This window comes from Narcine bancroftii, chromosome 1 (genome assembly GCF_036971445.1).
Source record: "Narcine bancroftii isolate sNarBan1 chromosome 1, sNarBan1.hap1, whole genome shotgun sequence".
Taxonomy (NCBI): domain Eukaryota; kingdom Metazoa; phylum Chordata; class Chondrichthyes; order Torpediniformes; family Narcinidae; genus Narcine; species Narcine bancroftii.
Genome location: NC_091469.1, coordinates 49,167,496 through 49,188,433, shown reverse-complemented (window position 1 = coordinate 49,188,433; position 20,938 = coordinate 49,167,496). Strand labels below are relative to the sequence as shown.

At 39.6% G+C, this 20,938-nt stretch overlaps 1 protein-coding gene across 9 annotated transcripts in view; it reads right to left on the bottom strand.

Moving 5' to 3' along the window:
- The window catches only part of dennd4c (DENN/MADD domain containing 4C), a 190,329-nt gene that overhangs the window by 151,294 nt on the left and 18,097 nt on the right, over nucleotides 1-20,938 (bottom strand). For 6 of the 9 annotated variants that reach the window (XM_069926480.1, XM_069926527.1, XM_069926536.1 and 3 more), the window contains exon 2: nucleotides 5,286-5,379. The exons of 2 other annotated variants lie outside the window; for them this stretch is intronic. The gene's annotated coding sequence lies outside the window, so the exon portion shown is untranslated. Of the gene's footprint in view, nucleotides 1-5,285; nucleotides 5,380-18,487; nucleotides 18,556-20,938 lie in introns of those variants that run through there. One more of the 9 variants, XM_069926523.1, reaches the window with a different exon arrangement.

Here is a 20,938-nt window from a genome sequence, read left to right as displayed (position 1 = left end):
CATAACCAAATTAAAAGAAATTAAGGAAAAGGCTATTAAATTTACTGAAAAAGAAAAAGAAAAAAGACATAGCATTTGTGCAGAAAACGCATCTAACTGAAGTGGAATATAACAAATTAAAGAGAGATTGGGTAGGACACATAGTGGCAGCATCATATAATTCAAAAGCTTGAGGTATAGCTATATTAATTAATAAAAATGTACCAATCAAAATAGAGGAGAAAATAATAGATCCAGCAGGGAGGTATGTAATGATAAAGTGTCAGATATAATCAGAATTGTGGAATTTGATCAATATATATTGAGACCTAATGAGGAGGATCAAAAGTTTATGCAAGATATTTTTTGAAAATTGTAGATATACAATGAAGTATATTGATAGGAGGGGATTGTAACCTTAATTTGGATCCAATGTTGGCTAAAACTGGACAAAAGGCTAGTAAAAAGAATAAATTGGCCAAATTTATGGTTAAATCAATGCAGGAAATGAAACTTATGGATATATGGTAGAGACAGCACCCAAGAGAGAAGGAAGACTCATATTATTCAAGTAGACATAAAACATACTCAAGGATTGATATGTTTTTGTTGTCGGCCCATATTCAAGGGAGAGTTAGAAAAACTGAATATAAAGCTAGATTACTATCTGATCATTCACCCCTGTTATTAGCAATAGAACTGGAGGACATACCACCAAGAACATATAGATGGAGGTTAAACTCCATGCCACTTAAAAGGCAGGAATTTAGAGTTTATTGAACACTAAATTAAAACATATTTTGAAATAAGTACGGAATCAGTGAAAGACAAATTTATATTATGGCCCTTCATTAGAGGGCAGATAAGTTATGTAACTAAAATGAAAAAGGACTGCAATCCCAATAGAATTTTATAAACATTTAAAGAGTTATTAATTCCTCCTCTCCTGGAAGTAATGAACCAGATAGAAGAAATACAAAACTTTCCAGAATCGTGTAAGACAGCAGTAATTACAGTAATACCAAAGACACAGAACGATCCACTAACACCAGCATCATATAGACCAATGTCTCACCAGCATCATATAGACTAATATCTCTTCTTAATTCAGATTATAAGATAATAGTGAAATTATTATCATACAGATTGGCTAATTGTGTACCAAAAATAGTAAAACAAGATCATACTGGATTTATTAAGAAAAGACAAACAGCGGATAATGTCTGTAAACTTATTAATCTAATTCATGCAGTTCAAGGAAATAAGAAGCCAACAGTAGCTGTTGCTTTAGATGCAGAAAAAGCCTTTGACAGGGTAGAATGGAATTATTTATTTAAAGTATTACAGAGGTTCAATCTACCAGAAAAATATATTAATTGGATTAAAGCATTATATAATGGACCATTGGCGAAGGATTTGTATCGAACCTATTTAAATTAAGTAGGTCAACTGGACAGGGGTGTCCATTATCCCCCTCATTGTTCGCTTTAGCAATAGAACCATTGACAGAACTGATAAGAACAGAAAATAAAATAAAAGGGATACAAATAAAGGAGGAGTATAAAATCAGTTTATTTGCAGATGACATCATAGGAAACTTAACAGAAGCAGAAATATCAATAAAAGAACTACATAAGAAATTGAAGGAATATGGAGAAATATCGGGGTACAAGATCAACGCAAATAAAAGTGAAGTTATGCCAATGAGTAATGCGGATTATACAAAATTTAAAAAAGAATGATCATTTAAATGAAAAACACAAGCAATCCGATACCTAGGTATTAGGTTAGATAATAACTTAAGCCACGTGTACAAACTAAATTTTCAGCTACTAATAAAGAAATTGCAGAAAGACTTAGAACATTGGAAATAATTATCGCTTATGTTGATAGGGAGGGTAAATTGCATTAAAATGAATGTCTTCCCAAGGATATAATACTTATTTCAATCGTTGCCAATTCCCTTAACAGAGAAATTCTTTAATGAACTAAAAAGAATAAGGAAATTCTTGTGGAATGGGAGGGAAGCCAAGGATAGCGTTAGATAAATTAACAGAGAGGTACAACCGAGGTGGTTTGCAGTTACCAAACTTTAAAAATTATTATAGAGCAGCACAATTAAGGTATTTATCAGATTTTTACTAGACAAGGGAAAAACCAGACTGGACTAAGATAGAACTAGATAAAATAGGGGAGAAGGTACCGGAACATATACTTTATAAGTGGGATGAAAAGCTGGTGCAATATAAAAGCTCACCAGTATTGCATCATTTACCTAATATATGGAAGAAGATCTATTTAGAAAGAAAAAAAATGAATTACCAAATACCAAAATTATTATTGAAACAAAACACACTAATCCCTTTTACAATAGATAACCTTCGCTTTAGAGAATGGGAGAGAAAAGGAATCAAAAGAATAGAAAATTGTTTTTTGGGAAATAATTTATTAACATTTGAACAGTTGAAGTACAAATATGGAATAACTCATGGTACAATGTTTGCATATCATCAACTGAAAGCTTATTTAAATGATAAATTGGGAAACAGATTGAGATTACCAGAAGGAAGCAGCTTTGAATATGTGATTACAAACACAATGATAATTAAAAGATTTCTAACGAACATGTACATTAAGCTGCAAGATAAGGAAAATGATGAAATAAGCTATAAACCCAAACAAAAGTGGGAAAAGGATTTAAACATAAAGATAAAAAATGAAACATGGGAAAAGTTATGTTCTGGAACTATGAAGAATATAATTAACACAAGGTTATGCATGATACAGTATATTGGTTACACAGGTTATATATCATACCCCAAAAGTTAAAAAAAAAGGATCCAACATTATCAGATAGATGTTTTCGCTGTAAAAAGGAAATGGGAACAACAGTACATGCAATTTGGGCATGTAAGAAAGTGAAAATGTTTTGGGAAGATCTAAATCAGATGTTAAATAAAATCACAAAAAATAACATACCAAAAAATTCAGAGATCTTTCTTCTAAGTAATACAAGTAAGGAATTAGGCCTCAAATTGGATAAAGCACAAAAGAGATTTATTATGATAGCCTTAGCAGTAGCAAAAAAAATGTATAATGTCAACTTGGAAAATGGAAGAGAGCCTGAGAATACAGCAATGGTACATGGAAATGAATAAACGTATTCCATTGGAAAAAATAAAGTCACATTATTTAAACAAATTTGGGAACCATACATGGAACATAACAGAGAGGGCTTGCCTCGAACCTCCACCCCCTAAAATGATAAGAAGACAAAACGACTTGATCCAGTGTGTAAAAGTAGATGACATATTTTTCTTGTTTATTTTTCATTGTTTGATGATATTGTTTAATGGTTTTATTGTATTGTATATGTTGAATATTTATTGGTTTTGGAGGGGGGAAGGAGGGGGGAAGGAGGGGGGAAGGAGGGGGGAAGGAGGGGGGAAGGAGGGGGGAAGGAGGGGGGAAGGAGGGGGGAAGGAGGGGGGAAGGAGGGGGGAAGGAGGGGGGAAGGAGGGGGGAAGGAGGGGGGAAGGAGGGGGGAAGGAGGGGGGAAGGAGGGGGGAAGGAGGGGGGAAGGAGGGGGGAAGGAGGGGGGAAGGAGGGGGGAAGGAGGGGGGAAGGAGGGGGGAAGGAGGGGGGAAGGAGGGGGGAAGGAGGGGGGAAGGAGGGGGGAAGGAGGGGGGAAGGAGGGGGGAAGGAGGGGGGAAGGAGGGGGGAAGGAGGGGGGAAGGAGGGGGGAAGGAGGGGGGAAGGAGGGGGGAAGGAGGGGGGAAGGAGGGGGGAAGGAGGGGGGAAGGAGGGGGGAAGGAGGGGGGAAGGAGGGGGGAAGGAGGGGGGAAGGAGGGGGGAAGGAGGGGGGAAGGAGGGGGGAAGGAGGGTGGGAAGGAGGGTGGGGAGGAGGGTGGGGAGGAGGGGAAAAGGGAGAAAATGCCACTGTGTATATTTAATGAGAAACGTTTGTATATATTTTGGTTGATATGGTTCACAGTGTGAAAAATAAAAAATTATTTAAAAAATGTAGTGACTGGCCTGCTCCTATCATACCAGTCAGAAAACCAAGCAGCAAAATAAGAATTTGTGGTGATTACAAGGTCATAATAAACCAAGCTCTACGAGTGTCCAGACATCCAATTCTGAGAACGGAAGAACTATTTCAAGTCATGAATGAGGAGGAAAAAAGTCCACTACACTCAACTTATTGCAAACATACCAACAATTTGAACAAGATACAGAATCAAAAAAATCTGGCTATCAACACCTATCAAGGATTGTTTACGAATACAAGAATGCCATATGGGATATCATCAACAACAGGGATATTTCAGTCAGTGATGAATATTATTACAAAGAATAAATGTTGGATGCTACTTAGGCAACATTATTATAACAAGTCAGGATGATGCAAAACACCCAACTACGCTGAAAAGAAAGTTCCAGCCAGCTTAGAATAGGCTAAAGTTCGACTGCATCAAGACACGTGTCTTTATGGCGCCCTCAGTTATATATTTGGGATTCATTTTCTTTTTTTTTAAACATTTTTTGATTTTTTCAAAAATATACACAATAATATTTTCAATATCACAATACATTAAACTTTTTCTTACAAACTAAAACAAAACAGTCCCTCCCTCCCCCCTTCCAGATATATGATTCCACACAACATCAGAGTTTATATATTTTTAATATATAGAATAGAATTGGAAAAACCACATTAAAATATATATATATATATAAAATAGTTGGCTGCCAGATCTTAACAAAAGTGAAATATTTATTCTTTTAATTAGAAGTGATTTTTTTTTTTAAACATAGGTATAAAGCTGTTCATTTCTGCAGTCCATTGTGTTTTTAGTAGAAGGGAGTTGGACTTCCAAGTGATCGCAATACATTATTTTGCAACCACCAATGCCATTTTCATAAATGAGATTTGATATTTAGTCAATTTGTTGCTTATTTACATAAAATTACTGAGTAAATATAGCTCAATGTCACCCATCAAGTCCACTCCTGTTTAATTTTTCTGTGATGTCTTGCCAAAATGGACTCACTTTCACGTATGTTAGACGGGCCCAATCGCCACCCCAGTCGATAGGTACAAGATGGCACATCAGGAGAAGCCAGCGTTTGGTGACACATATTGTTTGGGAGATGTCGCCACTTTCTGATGGTACATCTCTGGGCAGGCAGTGACTCCACAATGCACTGACGTCACTCCCATAGACCAGCATGCCGCAGACAGGAAGTGAGTCATTCCCCAAAAGCAGCGCAAGAGATTCAAATAAAGTCGTTTACTGGCTCACCCTCTTATTCTGTGGACAGGTGCACAGGATTCGAACAAATTTGGGATCCGTACATGGAACACAACAGAGAGGGCCTACCGCGGACCTCCACCCCCTAAAATGATAGAATGAGAAGACAAAATGAACTGACCCAGTGTATAAAAGTAGATGACACAATTTTCTTGTTTATTTTCATTGTGTGATTACATTGTTTAATGGGTGTAATATATCGGATATGTTGAACATTCAGTGGGTGGTGAGGGGTGTGGAAAGGAGGGAGGGAAGGGAGGGGGGATAAAGGGGAGAAAATGACACTGTGTATATTCAAGAGGGAAATGTTTATGTGTATTTTGGTCAATATGGTTTATAGTGTGAAATTTTTTTTTAAATTTAAAAAACAGATGGGAGCAGAAGACTAACTCCTATTGTTTGCTGGAGAAGGTCAAGGATTTTAACTCTATGGGCTAAGACTTGCTTGGACTGCTAGCGCAACAAATTGAAGACTCACCAAGACCCCTCTCCAGAGTTTCGCCACAGCACAAAACAAGTTTGACCACATGCACGTGCACATAACCATATAACCGTTTACAGCACAGAAACAGGCCATGTCGGCCCTTCAAATCCGTACCGGTTCACTTGAACAACTCCACTAGCTCCTCCGCAAACTCCTGAGGAAGTAGAGGCTTTCTTCATGATGCCATTGGTGTGTTGGTTCCAGGATTTCTAAAGTTTTTATGTGCTGAATGTGGGAATAGTGGATGAGCAGAGATCGCTCAGGGATAGAATGCTATTGCAATACATACATGATATATAATTGAATGCATATCATTGGGAGTTTTCTCCTCCAAATCAACATGGGGGCTTATCTGCCATTGCTTTGTTCATGGCAGATGCCATTTTCATTTCGTTGGCCTGCTCCCCGTGAGCCAAGTTATGTAGTATTTATTCACAATAGTTGACCGTTCTACCCATTGGCAGGAAGCAATATCCCTGCCACATGATAGAGACTTGCGCCAGAGCTTTCTTGTCCACTTGGCATCCCGACCCACATCACCTCAGACTGAGGGGCCCAGTTCACTTCCTTGCTCTGTTTCAACCTAACCAAGTTCTGCAGCAGCCAGTTACACCACACCACAACCTACCATCCTCAGGAAAACAGACTTGTCAAACATTTTCACCGCCATCTTAAAAGTAGCCCAAATTGGGTGGACAAACTCCCATGAGTGCTGTTGAGAATTTGTACAGCACCAAAGGACTTGCCAGCATTCTCTGCTGAGACAGTGTATGACTCCCTGCTTATCATCCTAGGGGACATTCACTTCAACCCTCACGGCCCATAACCCAGTGCCTTAGATGTCCTCCAGCACTTGAGGGAACAGATGGGTAAGCCAAAACCTCCGCCACGGCTCTCCACCCTACCATGTCATTGCAGATCTACAGTCCACCAACTTCATTTTCATTCGCAGAGGATGGCAAGGAATACCACTGCAATGCCCGTACCAAGACCCATTCAAGGTGTTACAGCATAACAGTATCATTTTCACCCTGGACTTTGGCAGGCGGCAGGACATGTTTACCATTGACCACCTCAAGGCAGTGTATTTGGACTTAGACCAGCCTATCCTGGCTCCCAAGGTCAGACACAGAGGCCCCCCGCCTGAAGACAGTACTGTGACTTGCTCAAAGCGTGGCAGTGATTTTGGGAGGTGGAGGGATGAGTGAGGTGGTGTAGCTGGCTGCGTGACCACGCAGTTAGATGGGCCAAATCACCGCCCCAGTCGGTTGGTACAAGATGGTGCAGGACCCCCTTCCCTTCTCAGAAGCTCGCATTTTGTGACACGCATTGCCTGGGAGATGTCGCCACTTCCTGGTGGCACGTCGCTGGGCAGACAGCGATTCCGCAATATCCTGATGTCACTCCCATAGACTAGCGCACTCCAGACAGGAAGTGGATCGGCCCCTAAAAGCAGTGCAAAATATTCAAATAGAGTCAGTTACTCATATTGTGTGGACGTACTTCATTTCAGTAGTGCTGCCATTAACAGCTGCTACAATTTGATATTTCATTTCAGTAGTGCTGCCATTAACAGCTGCTACAATTTGATATTTTGTCATATGTTGCTTATTTGTAATAAAATTACCTAGTAAATGTAACTCTGGGTCACCTATAAAGGCCACTCCTGTTATCCTGCTTAATTTTTCAGTAATTGCCAAAATGGTCTCGCCTTCACACATGACCACGTAGCATGTAAATAAAGTTCTTGTCTCAGTCCCACATATGAAACACATCTGACATTTTTGCTTTTGATCTATGTCATTTCTGTGGGATAAGATATAATCCATATCTTGCATTTATAACTGATGTCATACTATCCTTACACCAATCTGACCAGCATCTTTCTGAAATCACCACACGCAAATCTAACTCCCATCTTTCTTTTGACCTCTGTAATCCTGGTTTTGCACTTCCACTTTAGAGAGCATAGCACATTTTTGTTATAAATTTGGGTGTATTCCCCATTCAGTCCATTCATTCCATTTCACTAGTTTCAGGTGGGGTTAATGTTGGTATCTTAAGAATGATCTGAGATGGAGAAAACAGGAGGTCCTATTGGCCACTCGGTATTTGTGTTTTAATTGTTTGAAGAACATAAGAGCTTCTTCAATATATCTTATATCTAGGCAATAACCTTTTTTTTTATAAACACACAGTGATGCTTTTATTGATTTCCTATGCTTTTTCCTATACATTCATTATTTTCTTGTCATATTTTGATCATATGTATTAGCATGGGATTATATCTTTTTTCTAGTGATTTGACACTCCATTAATAGATAAAATCCTTGGCTTCCTCCTCCACCTTTGAGTGCATTCCCATCTGAATCCAAGTGTGTGTCCACAAAGAAGGCTACAAGAAATCTAGCCTGTGCAGCTTAGTATTATTTATTTTAAATCTGGAAATCTAAGTCCTCCCAGCCCATAGCTCCATGTCAGTTTTTCCAGGGTGATTCTAGGTACCTTATTATTCCATAGGAACTGTCTAATATGATAGTTTAGTAGTTTAAATCATTTTTAGGCAGCGATTGAAAAAAATACTGCCGTCTTGGCATCACTTTCATTTTAATACAATTAACCCTTCCCACAAGGTAATCATTAAATCTCTCCATTTTTGCAGGTCCCTGCAGGTCCCTTTCTATCTTCCCAAGAATTTAGTTTATACAGATTTTGTCAAGATATTTTATTCCATCCATCTTCCATTTAAATTTACTTCTTTTTGGTGTCTTTCGTATTCAAAATTTGTTAATGGTATTATCTCACTTTAGTTCATATTCATCTTATAACTGACGTTCTTCCATATTTTTCTAGTGCTCCTTGTAATTTTTCCAAAAATTTAACAGGGTCTGATAAATATTATAGCACATCATCAGCAAAGAGTCTAATTTTATGTTCTTCTTGTCCAACTTTGAAGCCCTTTACATCTGGATTCCCCCTCTTGTTATCTCCGCCAGCGGTTCAAAGGCGAAAATAAAAAGTGCTGGGGACAGGGGACATCCCTGTCCACTCTATCTACTCAAGGGGATCAGTAATGATATATGATGATTGGTTACAATTTTAGCTTGCAGTTTATGATAAAGTTTTTATCCAGTTTATAAATCTTCTGCCTATACCAAATTTTTTCCAGTGTTTTAAATAGAAAGTGGCATTCTAAACAGTCAAATGCTTTATCCGCATCCAGGGAGACTGTAATACTTGGATTCCATTCGTATGTATTATTAAATAATCTTCCTAGACTATTTGAGGAATGTCTTCCTCTAACAAATCCTGCCTAATCTGTATGTATCAATTTTGGTAAATATTGTCCTAATATATTAGCCAACACTTTCGCTATTATCTTGTAATCAGCATTTAATAGGGATATTGGTCTATATGACAAAGTTTTTAATGGGTCCCTATTTTTTTTGTAATAATCGCGGTTGAGAATGATCCCAAGGGGATCTGCGTTTCTATTGCTTGGTCCAGAACATCCATTAATAGGGGATTAATAGTTCCTTAAATTGTCTGTAAAATTCAGATGGAATCCATCCTCCCCTATTGATTTATTAGTCTGTCGGGTACCCAGGGGCTTTTCAATTTCTTCCCTTGTAGTATCTAGTTCTACCCTTTCTCTCTTCTAGTTTTGGAAGTTAAACATTTGACAAAACTTCTTCCATTTCATTCTTATCTCCTAGTAATTGTGCTTTGTATAATTTTGTCCATAATTGTTTACATGCTAGAGTGTTTTTATAGCATTTATCATTCTTGATGACTCCTCTGCTTTAATCCGACAAGATAAAACTTTGAGTTAGGGTGAACAGGCACACATAGTATTGTGGTTTAGTTTTTAAATATGACATTTTCTGTTCTACATGTTTGCATTGTATTGTATTATATCTTAGCTTTTTTTATTTTCCAGTAATTTGTATTCTTCTTGTAGTTCTGTTCTTTATATCTTTCTCCAAATTATTTAATTCTGTCATATATTCTCTCTTAAGATTCTTTGTATAGGATAGAATTTGTCCACTCAAATATGCTTTGAGCATTTCACATATCAAAAAACTACTGTTAGTACACAGCTGATTTGTTTTATAAAAATATTTCTGTCTCTATAAATTTGCACATCTGTTCTTTTAAGTAACATGGTATTAAGACACCATGTGTGTACATTTTATTGCTTTTCCGTTAATGTTAGCCTTTCTAGCTAGGTATTCTGTTTTTAACTGGGCATACATTAAAAATAAATCAATCCTTGTATGTAAATTGTGTAAATGCAAAATTCTCTTTCTGTGGGATTTAATCGCCTCCATAAATCGATAACATTTAGATCCTTCATATATGAAATTGTGGTTTTTGCTGCTTTCGCCCTCATTACTGTTCTTGCAGATTTATCTAATATTGGGTACAAGCAAAAATTAAAATCTCCTCCAACCAATATATTTTGTCTTCCCTCAGCTGCTTTTAAGAAGATATCCTTCATAAAGGCTTCATTGTCATAATTTGGAGCAAAAGTATTCATAAATGTCCATGCTTCTCATGAACCATTACATCCCTTACAGCTTGATCAATCGAGGTGTCTTCTATTAACACTGGTGTATTCTTATTAATTAGAATCATTACTCCTCTTAACTTTGAACCAAAGGAAGATAATATTATTTGTCCAACCCATCCTCTTTCTAATTTATCATGTTCCAATTTGGTAAGATGTGTTTTCTGCAAAAAGATTCTATCCGCCTTTAATTTCTTTAGGTATGCCAAGACTGGAATAAGCAGGTCAGCCATTTTCCTGTTCAAATCGCCTGTGGACGCGACCTAGGTAAATTTAACTGGGTTCCCTGACTACCTCGGAGGTAAATCAGGGACCCGGTTGGATTCTGACAAGGTTGGCCAGGTTGGACCTTTTCTAACTGCCATGTAAGTGGGGCGCTAACCAGGCAAATTGCCCAGTTAACCCCATTTTACACAGCAGTTTGAAAGGGCCTAGAATCTCACTCTCTGACTCAGCATGAAGGGCCTGCAGGATTATATTCCAAAACTTCATCAAAATACATAAAAACCACAAAAATTTCAAAATCTCAATGACAGCAAGGACAAATACTATCAATTACATTTTTTAAGCAATCTCTAAATCTACACAATTACAATCAGTGATGAAAAACATCAACTGTTGCATTCTATACAAATTAAATTCTTGTGCATTGATTAAATACAACTGTACCAAGAAGCAGTTTATCCATTTTGAACATTCAAATTCCACTACCTATTTAAGATTTTGCACGCACACAATCACCGAGTTACAAAAGTTGCAACATGGAAAAGGGGACCAAACCTGACTGGATCTTTGCAACAAAAATTTCTTGAGCAAACAAAAGAACCTGAAGGGACTCTGCAGGTCAAGCAGCATCCATGGAAAGGGTCAGTCAACATTTCAGGGTGGGACTCTTTTCCTTGTCCTAGTAGTTGTCACAGAAATGTTAACAGCTCTACATAAAATTTCAACTGGAAGGATACAAGATTATAACTTTAGTGGCTCGAGAGGATTTAAATAATGCCATCAAGTGAACCTTGTGTTCTTGCAAATGAAAGTACCATATATTTTGGCATACAAGTCAACCCTCCTTTTTCAGCTGCATTTTAATGGTTTTATGGTATATTCAGCCTAAATCCCGCAACCCCAATTTTTGGGATGCCTGAGATTGGCCGTTGGCCAGCGTATATGTCAACCCCCAAAGATCACGTAGAGGTGATTGCTGTCATGGAGGGACCATCGAAACAACACAACTTACCGAAAATATGAAGAGAGTTTTAACTTGAAAGTGATAGAAATAAGCAAGAAAACCAACAAACCGTGCTGTTGCAAGACAATTTGATGTATACGAGAAGTTGGTCAGAGATTGGACAAAAAAAATTGCACAGAAACTACCAAAAGATCTTGATCATAAAGTTGTAAATTTTCACATAACCGATAGAAACACAAGTTTGCATTGGCAAATATCAGAAACATGGACGAAGCCCTCATGAATTTCGACACGATAGGCAATAGAACTGCGTAAAAACTGTGCAAACCAGAAGTACAGGCCATGAAAGGACCAGGTTAACTGTGGTGTTATCAGGACAAAGTTAAGATCCATGGTAATCTCCAAATGCAAAATTAAACCTAAAATAAAATTCCCCACAGGTACTTTTGTACATTTTTATGAAAAAGGATGGATGAATGAAAATGGTGTAAAACTATGTGTGGAACAGGCAGTCGGGTGGTTTATGCAAAGAACAGAGTTTGCTGGTCTGGGATATATTTTGTAGCCATTAACGGAGAACACTTAAAAGTAGATTAGCACTACATAATAAAAATGCAATTGATGGCATGGAAGATAATTTGTTATGGGACACTGATGACGAAGCTGAAACCAACGCATCAGATACAGATTTGGACCCATATGATGACTTTTAAAACAGTGAGAGTATGACGTGCTTGCTGTCATCTTTTCTTCAGACGATGATAGTGAAAGTGATTTTGAAGGGTTCCAACCGTGTTGTATTCAATAAAAATTTCAATGAAAATTTGTCGCACTTGGACATTTTTTTGATTTTTCAAGGGTCGACTTGTATACCAAATCAATGTAGATTGGATTTTGAACTGAATTTAAGGTTCCAAAAGTATATCCAGAATACAATTCAACCCCCTGGAGCAGCGCTAAGCCAGCACAACAACTCCTAAGAGGCATCAATGTGTGATGATGTCAGCACGCATCAAGTGTGTGATTCTGGCTTTTAAAAGGTTGCATGGGTGATGAAAAGCAAATCTGTTTGATTCACTCTAAAAACACCTTGTGTGGTTATTTGATCGTGTCCACTGCAATTCCAGTGGCCAGAATTGATGACCTCAATGAGTACAAAATCTAATTTTGGACAAACATGAACTCTTCAGCTATTGCTTTGAAGCTTCCACCTTTCTGAACAGTTGAGCCTGAACCGTGGTTCCAAGAGGCTGAAGCACAATTTCACCTTTGCAAAGTCAAGTTGGACACCACTCGTTATTACCATCTTGTCAGTGCCCTGGCCCAGGCCATCACTAAGAGGATCAGCAACTTCCTACAGGATCCACCACATACCAGCAAACATGACGCTTTAAAAGTACTTTGATTTCAGGGTATGTCCCACAGGAAAAGGACAGCCAAATTACTACATGTTGATAGTTTGGAAGTCCGCGCCACTTCAGAACTAATGGATGAAATGCTGTTCTTGGTATCTGGCGAAAGCCACAATATATGCTATTCGAGCAGCTCTTTGTAAAGCCAGATGATATTAGGCTCTTGTTATCCAAGTGTTCATTTGAACACCAAAGGGCTGGAGCAGCGGAGGCTGGCTAAAAAGGACAGTACATCACTCCCTACAAGCAGGCAACACTCCAAGACAAGTAAGGAGCCTGTGGACACCTTGTCTTGGTGTTATTACCACAGGTGCTAGGGAGTAAATGCCCTCCCTGTCCATTTGCAGGAAACGCCCAGGCCAACCACCAGCTGCAGCGGTTGCAAGAAACCTGCAAGCCTACTGCATGTATGGGACCAAATGTCCCAGCGAAAATTTCTGGTGAACCCAGCTTCAGAAGTTGGTGTATTTCCACCCAAAGATTTTGACACACACCATCCTACCCCAAACCTGCAACTACGAGCAGTTAACAGTACCACCATTGCAACCATTGGCACCAGGAAGATGAATGTCAAGTCCGAGAATCATCTCTACACTTGGCCATTTATTATAGCAGCAGAATCCCGACCTTTGATTGGTGCAGAATTCCTCGGGCTCATTCATTCCTCATCAACTTAAAAGGGTGTCAGATGATAGATGGAACTACTTTTCAGACACCAAACCCCTGCTCTGCACCTCCAGACATTAAGTACACCAGAGAATGAATTCTCCAAGCTGTTGAAAGATTTCCCTGAGATTACTACTCTACAATTTTCTGCCTCCACTGCAAAGTTCGGTTTTACTCATCGCATTTCACTAAAGGCCCTCCTATCCATGCTAAAGTGTGCCACTTGCCTCCAGAGAAGATGAGTTTAGCTAAGGAAGAGTTTTCCAAAATTGAGGAACTAGGCATAATTCGTAGTCAACCAGTCCCTGGATATCTCCATTTCATATGGTCCCGAAACACAATGGAGGTGGGTGACCTTCTGGAGATTACAGGCACCTTAATGACACCACCATCCCAGATAGTTATCTGATACCTCATATTCAGGATTTCTCAGCTAATTTACAGGAAGTGAAGATCTTCTCCAAAACAGACTTGGTGCGTGGCTATCACCAAGTACCAGTAGAGCCAGAAGACATTAAAAAACAGCAATAATTACCCCATTTGAGTTGCTCGATATTTTTTTTTTTTTAAACGAATGCCATTCGGATTACAGAATGCTGCTCAATCATTTCAACAGGTGATGGGTGCTTTAGGATGTGGTATGACCAATGTCTTTATTTACCTCAACAACATTTTAGTGGCCAGTGGGAGTTAGGAAGAACATTTGGAACATCTTTGTACACTTTTTAATTCATCTTCAAGAGTTTGGACTGACCACCATCCAGATAAATGCATTTTTGGACATGATTTATTTCTTTGGGCATCGGATTAGTCTGGAAGGTGTGACTCCACTGACATCCAAAGTTGAGGCCATTACCAAGTACTCAAGACCTGCTATGGTTGAATCCCTGCAGAAATTCTGGGAATGGTAAAGTTTTACCGTCGGTTTCTTCCAGGAGTAGATCAAGTCATGAAGCCTCTTTTCGATTTACTGTCCAGAAACGCCAGAACCATCCAATGGACTGAAGAGGGAAACAACACCTTCCTGAAGACAAAGAATTTGCTGACTCATGCCACTATACTCAGCTACCCTGTTTTAAATACAGATGCTTCCAGTATGGCCGTGGGAGGTACGCTTCAATATGTCAACTGGCAATGAAAACCATTAGTGTTCTTCAGCCTCCATCTTCGTGAAGCAGCGAAAAAATACAGTGCTTTTGATAAGGAGCTTTTGGCCATTTACTTGTCCATTCAACACTTCCGTTATTTTTTGGAGGGGTTAAAAGAAGTAGTAAAAGAAGTTTATTTTACTATGTACACTAACCACAAGCCCTTAACATTTGCATTTTCCAAGGTTGTAGAGCCCTGGTCAGCTCGACAACAACGACAATTATCATTCATTTCAGAATTTTCCACAAAAATACGACATATTTCCAGAAAAGACAATGTCGTAGCTGATGCACTTTCCCGTTCTGCTCCAATCAAGGTTTCATCTGTAGATCAAGGTATTGACTACACAGGTTTGGCCGTGGCCCAAGAACATGACCATGAGATGAATGCTTATCGGATTGCAATCACGAACCTGCAATTGAAAGATGTCCAATTTGGAGTTAATGGCAAATTACTCCTCTGTGATACATCAACAGGACACCCATGCCCAGTGGTTCCGGCATCATGGAAACATTGAGAATTCAACCCTGTGCATGGTCTCTTATATCCATCAATTAGATCGATCGTTCCCATGGTTTCGGACAGGTGCATGTGGCACTGTCTTAAAAAAGACATTCCACAAATGGTGAGGCCCTGCATTGCCTGTGAAAAAGCAGAAGTTCAGCGGCATACCAAGGCACCACTGCAGTCCTTTCCCACAGTTACTTGGTATTTTGCTCATGTCCACATGAACATTGTTGGTCTGCTTCCTGTTTCAAGAGAATACCATTATCTTTTTACAGTAATAGATAGATTTATGTGGTGGACCGAGGCCATGCCTACAGTAGATGCTACTACAGATATGTGCTCAGGTGTTCCTCAGTTCCTGAGTGTCTCGTTTTGGTGTACCCGTGCATGTTACTTCGGATAGAGGACCACAATTTACTTCTTCGCTGTGACCTTGTCTCACTTGCTCAATACGACAATCCATCTATCATCCACAGGCCAATGGAATGAAGGAAAGATTTCATCAACATCACAAGTCAGCCTTGATGGATCAGTTAGAGAGCCCGAACTGGGCTGATGAGCTGCCCTGGGTATTACAGAGCATTAGAACAATTCCAAAGGAGGACCTCCAAGCTTCATTTGCAGTGCTTGTGTATGGCGCACCGTTGGTGGTTCCAGGGGAATTCATCCCCTACCATTACAACTCCAGCAATGATCCTAAGGAATGTTAAGCAGGCTAAGGGAGACATAGGAAAATTAACCCCTATACCACTATCATGAAGAACACTCTTCTTTTGTGCTTGAAGACTTTAAACACTGCAAATATGTCTTCGTCCAAAGCGTGACCTTTACAGACACCCTACGAAGGACTTTATAGGATACTCAGACAAACTAGGTCAACTAATGTTTTGGACAATGGAGGGAAGCCAAAGTCTTTAATTATCAACAAGCTTAAACCAGCTCATGTTGACAAGCCTTCACCACTGCAGCAGCCAACAGTGCATCACAAGGTCAACAACCTAAAAGACAGACATAACTGTCTGCCAGTTCTGGGGGTACACTATGGCTGCACTACAACTCCCAGGAGGCATCAAAATGGTCATGTGATGTTACTGCATGATGACATCAGCATATGTCAAGCATGTGATTCTGGCTTTTAAAAGGTTGTGCAGGTGATGAAGAGTAAATCCATTTGATTCACTCTCAAAACATTGTGTGGTTATTTCGTTGTGTCCACTGCGATTCCAATGGCCACACCCTCATTTTTGAGAGGTTTTTTTTGGGCTTCACTTGACTCATATGCTGAAATGTACAGTATTTAGAATGAATAAATGACCAAAACTACTTAAATTGTGTTTAGATTTCTATACCATTAGTATTTCTTTCTTCTTTTCTTTTGCTTGGCTTCGCGGACGAAGATTTATGGAGGGGTATGTCCACGTCTGCTGCAGGCTCGTTTGTGGCTGACAAGTCCGATGCGGGACAGGCAGGCACGGTTGCAAGGGAAATTTGGTTGTTTGGGGTTGGGTGTTGGGTTTTTCCTCCTTTGTCTTTTGTCAATGAGGTGGGCTCTGTGGTCTTCTTCAAAGGAGGTTGCTGCCCGCCGAACTGAGGCGCCAAGATGCACGGTTGGAGGCGATATCAGCCCACTGGCGGTGGTCAATGGGGCAGGCACCAAGAGATTTCTTTAAGCAGTCCTTGTACCTCTTCTTTGGTGCACCTCTGTCTCGGTGGCCAGTGGAGAGCTCGCCATAGAACACGATCTTGGGAAGGCGATGGTCCTCCATTCTGGAGACGTGACCCACTCAGCACAGTTGGGTCTTCAGCAGCATGGATTCGATGCTTGCGGACTCTGCCAGCTCGAGTACTTCGATGTTGGTGATGAACTCATTCCAATGAATGTTGAGGATGGAGCGGAGACAGCACTGATGGAAGCGTTCTAGGAGCCGTAGGTGATGCCGGTAGAGGACCCATGATTCGGAGCCGAACAGGAGCATAGGTATGACAACGGCTCTGTACACGCTGATCTTTGTGTGTTTCTTCAGGTGGTTGTTTTTCCAGACTCTTTTGTGTAGTCTTCCAAAGGCGCTATTTGCCTTGGCGAGTCTGTTGTCTATCTCTTTGTCGATCCTTGCATCAGATGAAATGGTACAGCCAAGGTAGGTAAACTGGTTGACCGTTTTGAGTTCAGTGTGCCCGATGGAGATGTGGGGGGGCTGGTGGTCATGGTGGGGAGCTGGCTGATGGAGGACCTCAGTTTTCTTCAGGCTGACTTCCAGGCCAAACATTTTGGCAGTTTCTGCAAAACAGGACGTCATGCACTGAAGAGCTGGCTCTGAATGGGCAACTAAAGCGGCATCGTCTGCAAAGAGTAGTTCACGGACAAGTTGCTCTTGTGTCTTGGTTTGAGCTTGCAGGCGCCTCAGATTGAAGAGACTGCCATTAGTATAGAGATTTCTAAATTGCTCAACTGCTTCAAAACTTGCTATGCTTTTTAATGGGAAGGTCATATTGCGTCGACAGATATTCAATCCAGATACAACAATCTGGAGCAGGTGCCAACCTTCCACTAAACAATATTTTGTTTTTTAAATATCTCAAGGCAATTTGCCTTCATTATCTCCACTCTGCTACCAGTTTTGCTATTCTTGTTTTCCTTAAATTGCTAACTTACTAACTAAAATAAAGATTTTCCACACTCAATCTTTGAAAAACTTTAAACACGTGAACAGAATAAACTGACAAAAAGATGCAGGCTTGAGTTGTGCTTCTTGTCCTAGAAAATCATTCGTATTTGGATACACTTAGTATAGGAAGAACATCATTGAAAAACTCAGTAATTAACGAGAGTGCAACATACTGTCCTTTTAGTGTTGCTGAATAATTCCAGTTCTCAAAAGAAAGCCATCATCAACTGAATTAATGAAGACAGTTCTTACAAACAATAGCACTTACAGCTGACAAACCTCACAATAGCGGAGCTTTTCTCAATACACAAAGATTTAAATTGCTCGGGTTTATTTGAACTTTTGGACAATATTTATTGTAAATTTGTGGTTAATACATGATCCAGTTGAACTATACAAAAGTTACAACAAAATTTAATGTGAAATACGAGAATATTCAATAATAGTCTTCATTAATGTTTACTGTGCTTGAATGTTTAAAAACATGACATAACTGCAAAAAGATCATGATTAAACTACAGATTGCAGACCATAATGTGTGTGCACTTACACAATGAGGACTCGGAGATGGTGCTTTCCTTATTCTTTAATGCCATCAGACTAGCATGGCTACTGACATATGAGGGGTGACATCATGACGTGGTTGTCATAATGGACAGCAGGGCAAGCTTATACACAACACTCTTCCCCCACCCCAACCATACAATAAATGCAGAATGGGCCCCCTCTAACTACCATTACTACATCGGGCCCAAGACTACTAGCGTGAATTAGAGTACATACAAGGAGTGATTATAATACAGAAAGGAACTTAATAATAATTATTGTTATTATTATGGAACATAGTCCTTAAAAGTGCTTGGGTGGTCTTCTTTCTCTCTTGGACTGCCTCGGCATGGCATGCTAGGCCTGTATTTGCTCAGGGTTGTTCTGGGTGGGAGCCCGGATATTCCGGTTGACGGTGACTGCCGGCCTTCACTGGCCTCCAAGGTTTACATGCTGGGCTGCTTGTTGCAGTTACTGGCTACCCGTCTCCGCCTTTCTTTCATTCGGCCCAAGGTGTTGGATTGCCGCGGCAGGCCACAGCATGTCTGTTTCTACCTCCTCAAGGTTGTGGGGTAGTAGGTGTCTGACCAATTTTCAAAATTTAATTTAGACATCCAGCACAGTAACAGGCCATTTCAGCCTATAAGTCCATGCTGCCCAATTGACCCACACCCTCAGTACGTTCTCCTAAGCAGAAATGGCCTCCCACTGTGCTGTTTCTATATTAAAAATTAAAAGTTTGGCCACCCTGCCCTAATGATAATTCATGGTGACACGTGAAAAAAGCTTAAGGTCTTTTGATTCTGGCCATCCATTAATGGTGAAGTATAAGACTTTGATTAACATTGTCTTCTTTCGGGTTTCTTTGCCAATCATCTGGGCTGTAAAGGGCAGTTGTTGTAGTTGTTCTTGATTGATAGCGGCTGCTTCTGCTGTCCATTTAATAATTTCTTCTTTTTGTTCAGTTTCAGGTAGTGGTAAGTGTGATAAGGCATCCGCATGACTGATGAGTGTTCTTGGTTAATGTCTTATCTCATAGTTGTATGCAGCTCGTAGAATGGCCCATCTTTGAATTCTGGCTGCAGCTAATATTGGTCTTCCTTTGTGGGGGCCCAGAATCAAACTTCAAGTTTTGTTGTCAGTGATGAGGGTGAAAGTTATTCCAGACAGATATTGGTAGAATCTTTTTACACCAAAAATGATTGCTAATCTTTCCTTTTCCAGTTGTGCGTAATTCCATTCGCTTGCAGTTCACGAAACATATGCCACTGGTTGCTCACTCTTCTGTGATTTGGGACAATACTACTCCCAGTCCTACTGGTGAAGCATCAACAGCTAGAGTCACTCAGAACCTCATTTGTTGACATTAATATTTTGTTTAATTGATTGACTGAGTTTTTAGTTTCCATATTCCAGTACCATTTTTGATTATTCTTGAGTAAGTAGCTTACCGGGGCTTCATTAATATTTTGGGCTATGCAGCAGTGTTAAACCGTTCTACTAATTACCCCAATTTTCATCTGCTTTGTTGAATTCTCCGAACTTTCCCTCCGCCATCTTGGCAGACTTCTTTGATCTTTTGGCAGGAACTTGTGGAGCTCATTAGGTCGTCATCTTTTACCTTTATCCTTAAGCTTCCTTTCCCCGGTTGGTGCATGGAACATGCGTAGGTTTCATTTCATTCCTCATCACCACTGTTGTGTATGCATTTACACAATTAGGACTCAGAAACATGGTGTTTTCTCATTCTTTAATACCATCAGACTAATAAGGCAACTGACATACAGATAGACTTGTACCCAAAATGTCCAACCATCAAGATATTTGCAGAAATGGCTAAAATTACATGATAAAACCTTTCATGCAATGAGGTACATTACAATCCAACTAAAAACTCATAGGGACCTTATTAAATTAATTTATTAAATTAACCTTCAGGAATTGGACACCTGAAGTACAGTACTTCTGAAAATATTACTGCATTGACAATTTATGTTTATTTAATACATTATTCAAGACAAAAAACTTTTATTAGACTAGGCAATGCAGGATATCAAGGCTAAGTTTTAAGCAGTATCCTAAAACAAGGTGGAGAGACTAGATCAGTGGTTCTCAACCTTTTTTTTTGCCCTAGGCCCCACTTTTAATTTTTCCAAAAAAAATTGCAAGGCCCATCATTAGCAGAAAAAAGTTATATATTCAAAAGAAGTTTTAATTAAATAATTTACTGCAAGTGTATTTGAATGTAATTAAAGTCTGGAATACACTGGAAAACATATTTCTTATTCAACTACCATTTTAATATGTCAACCATCTCAAACACCCAATCATCATCACCTCAGTGGGAACCTTGCCCCTGACGCTGGCTGTAGATTTTTTTTGATTCAAGGGACTAATTTTGTTAGTTTCAACCTTCAATCTCCACGTTTTGTAACTTCTCGTCAGTTTCTCTTAG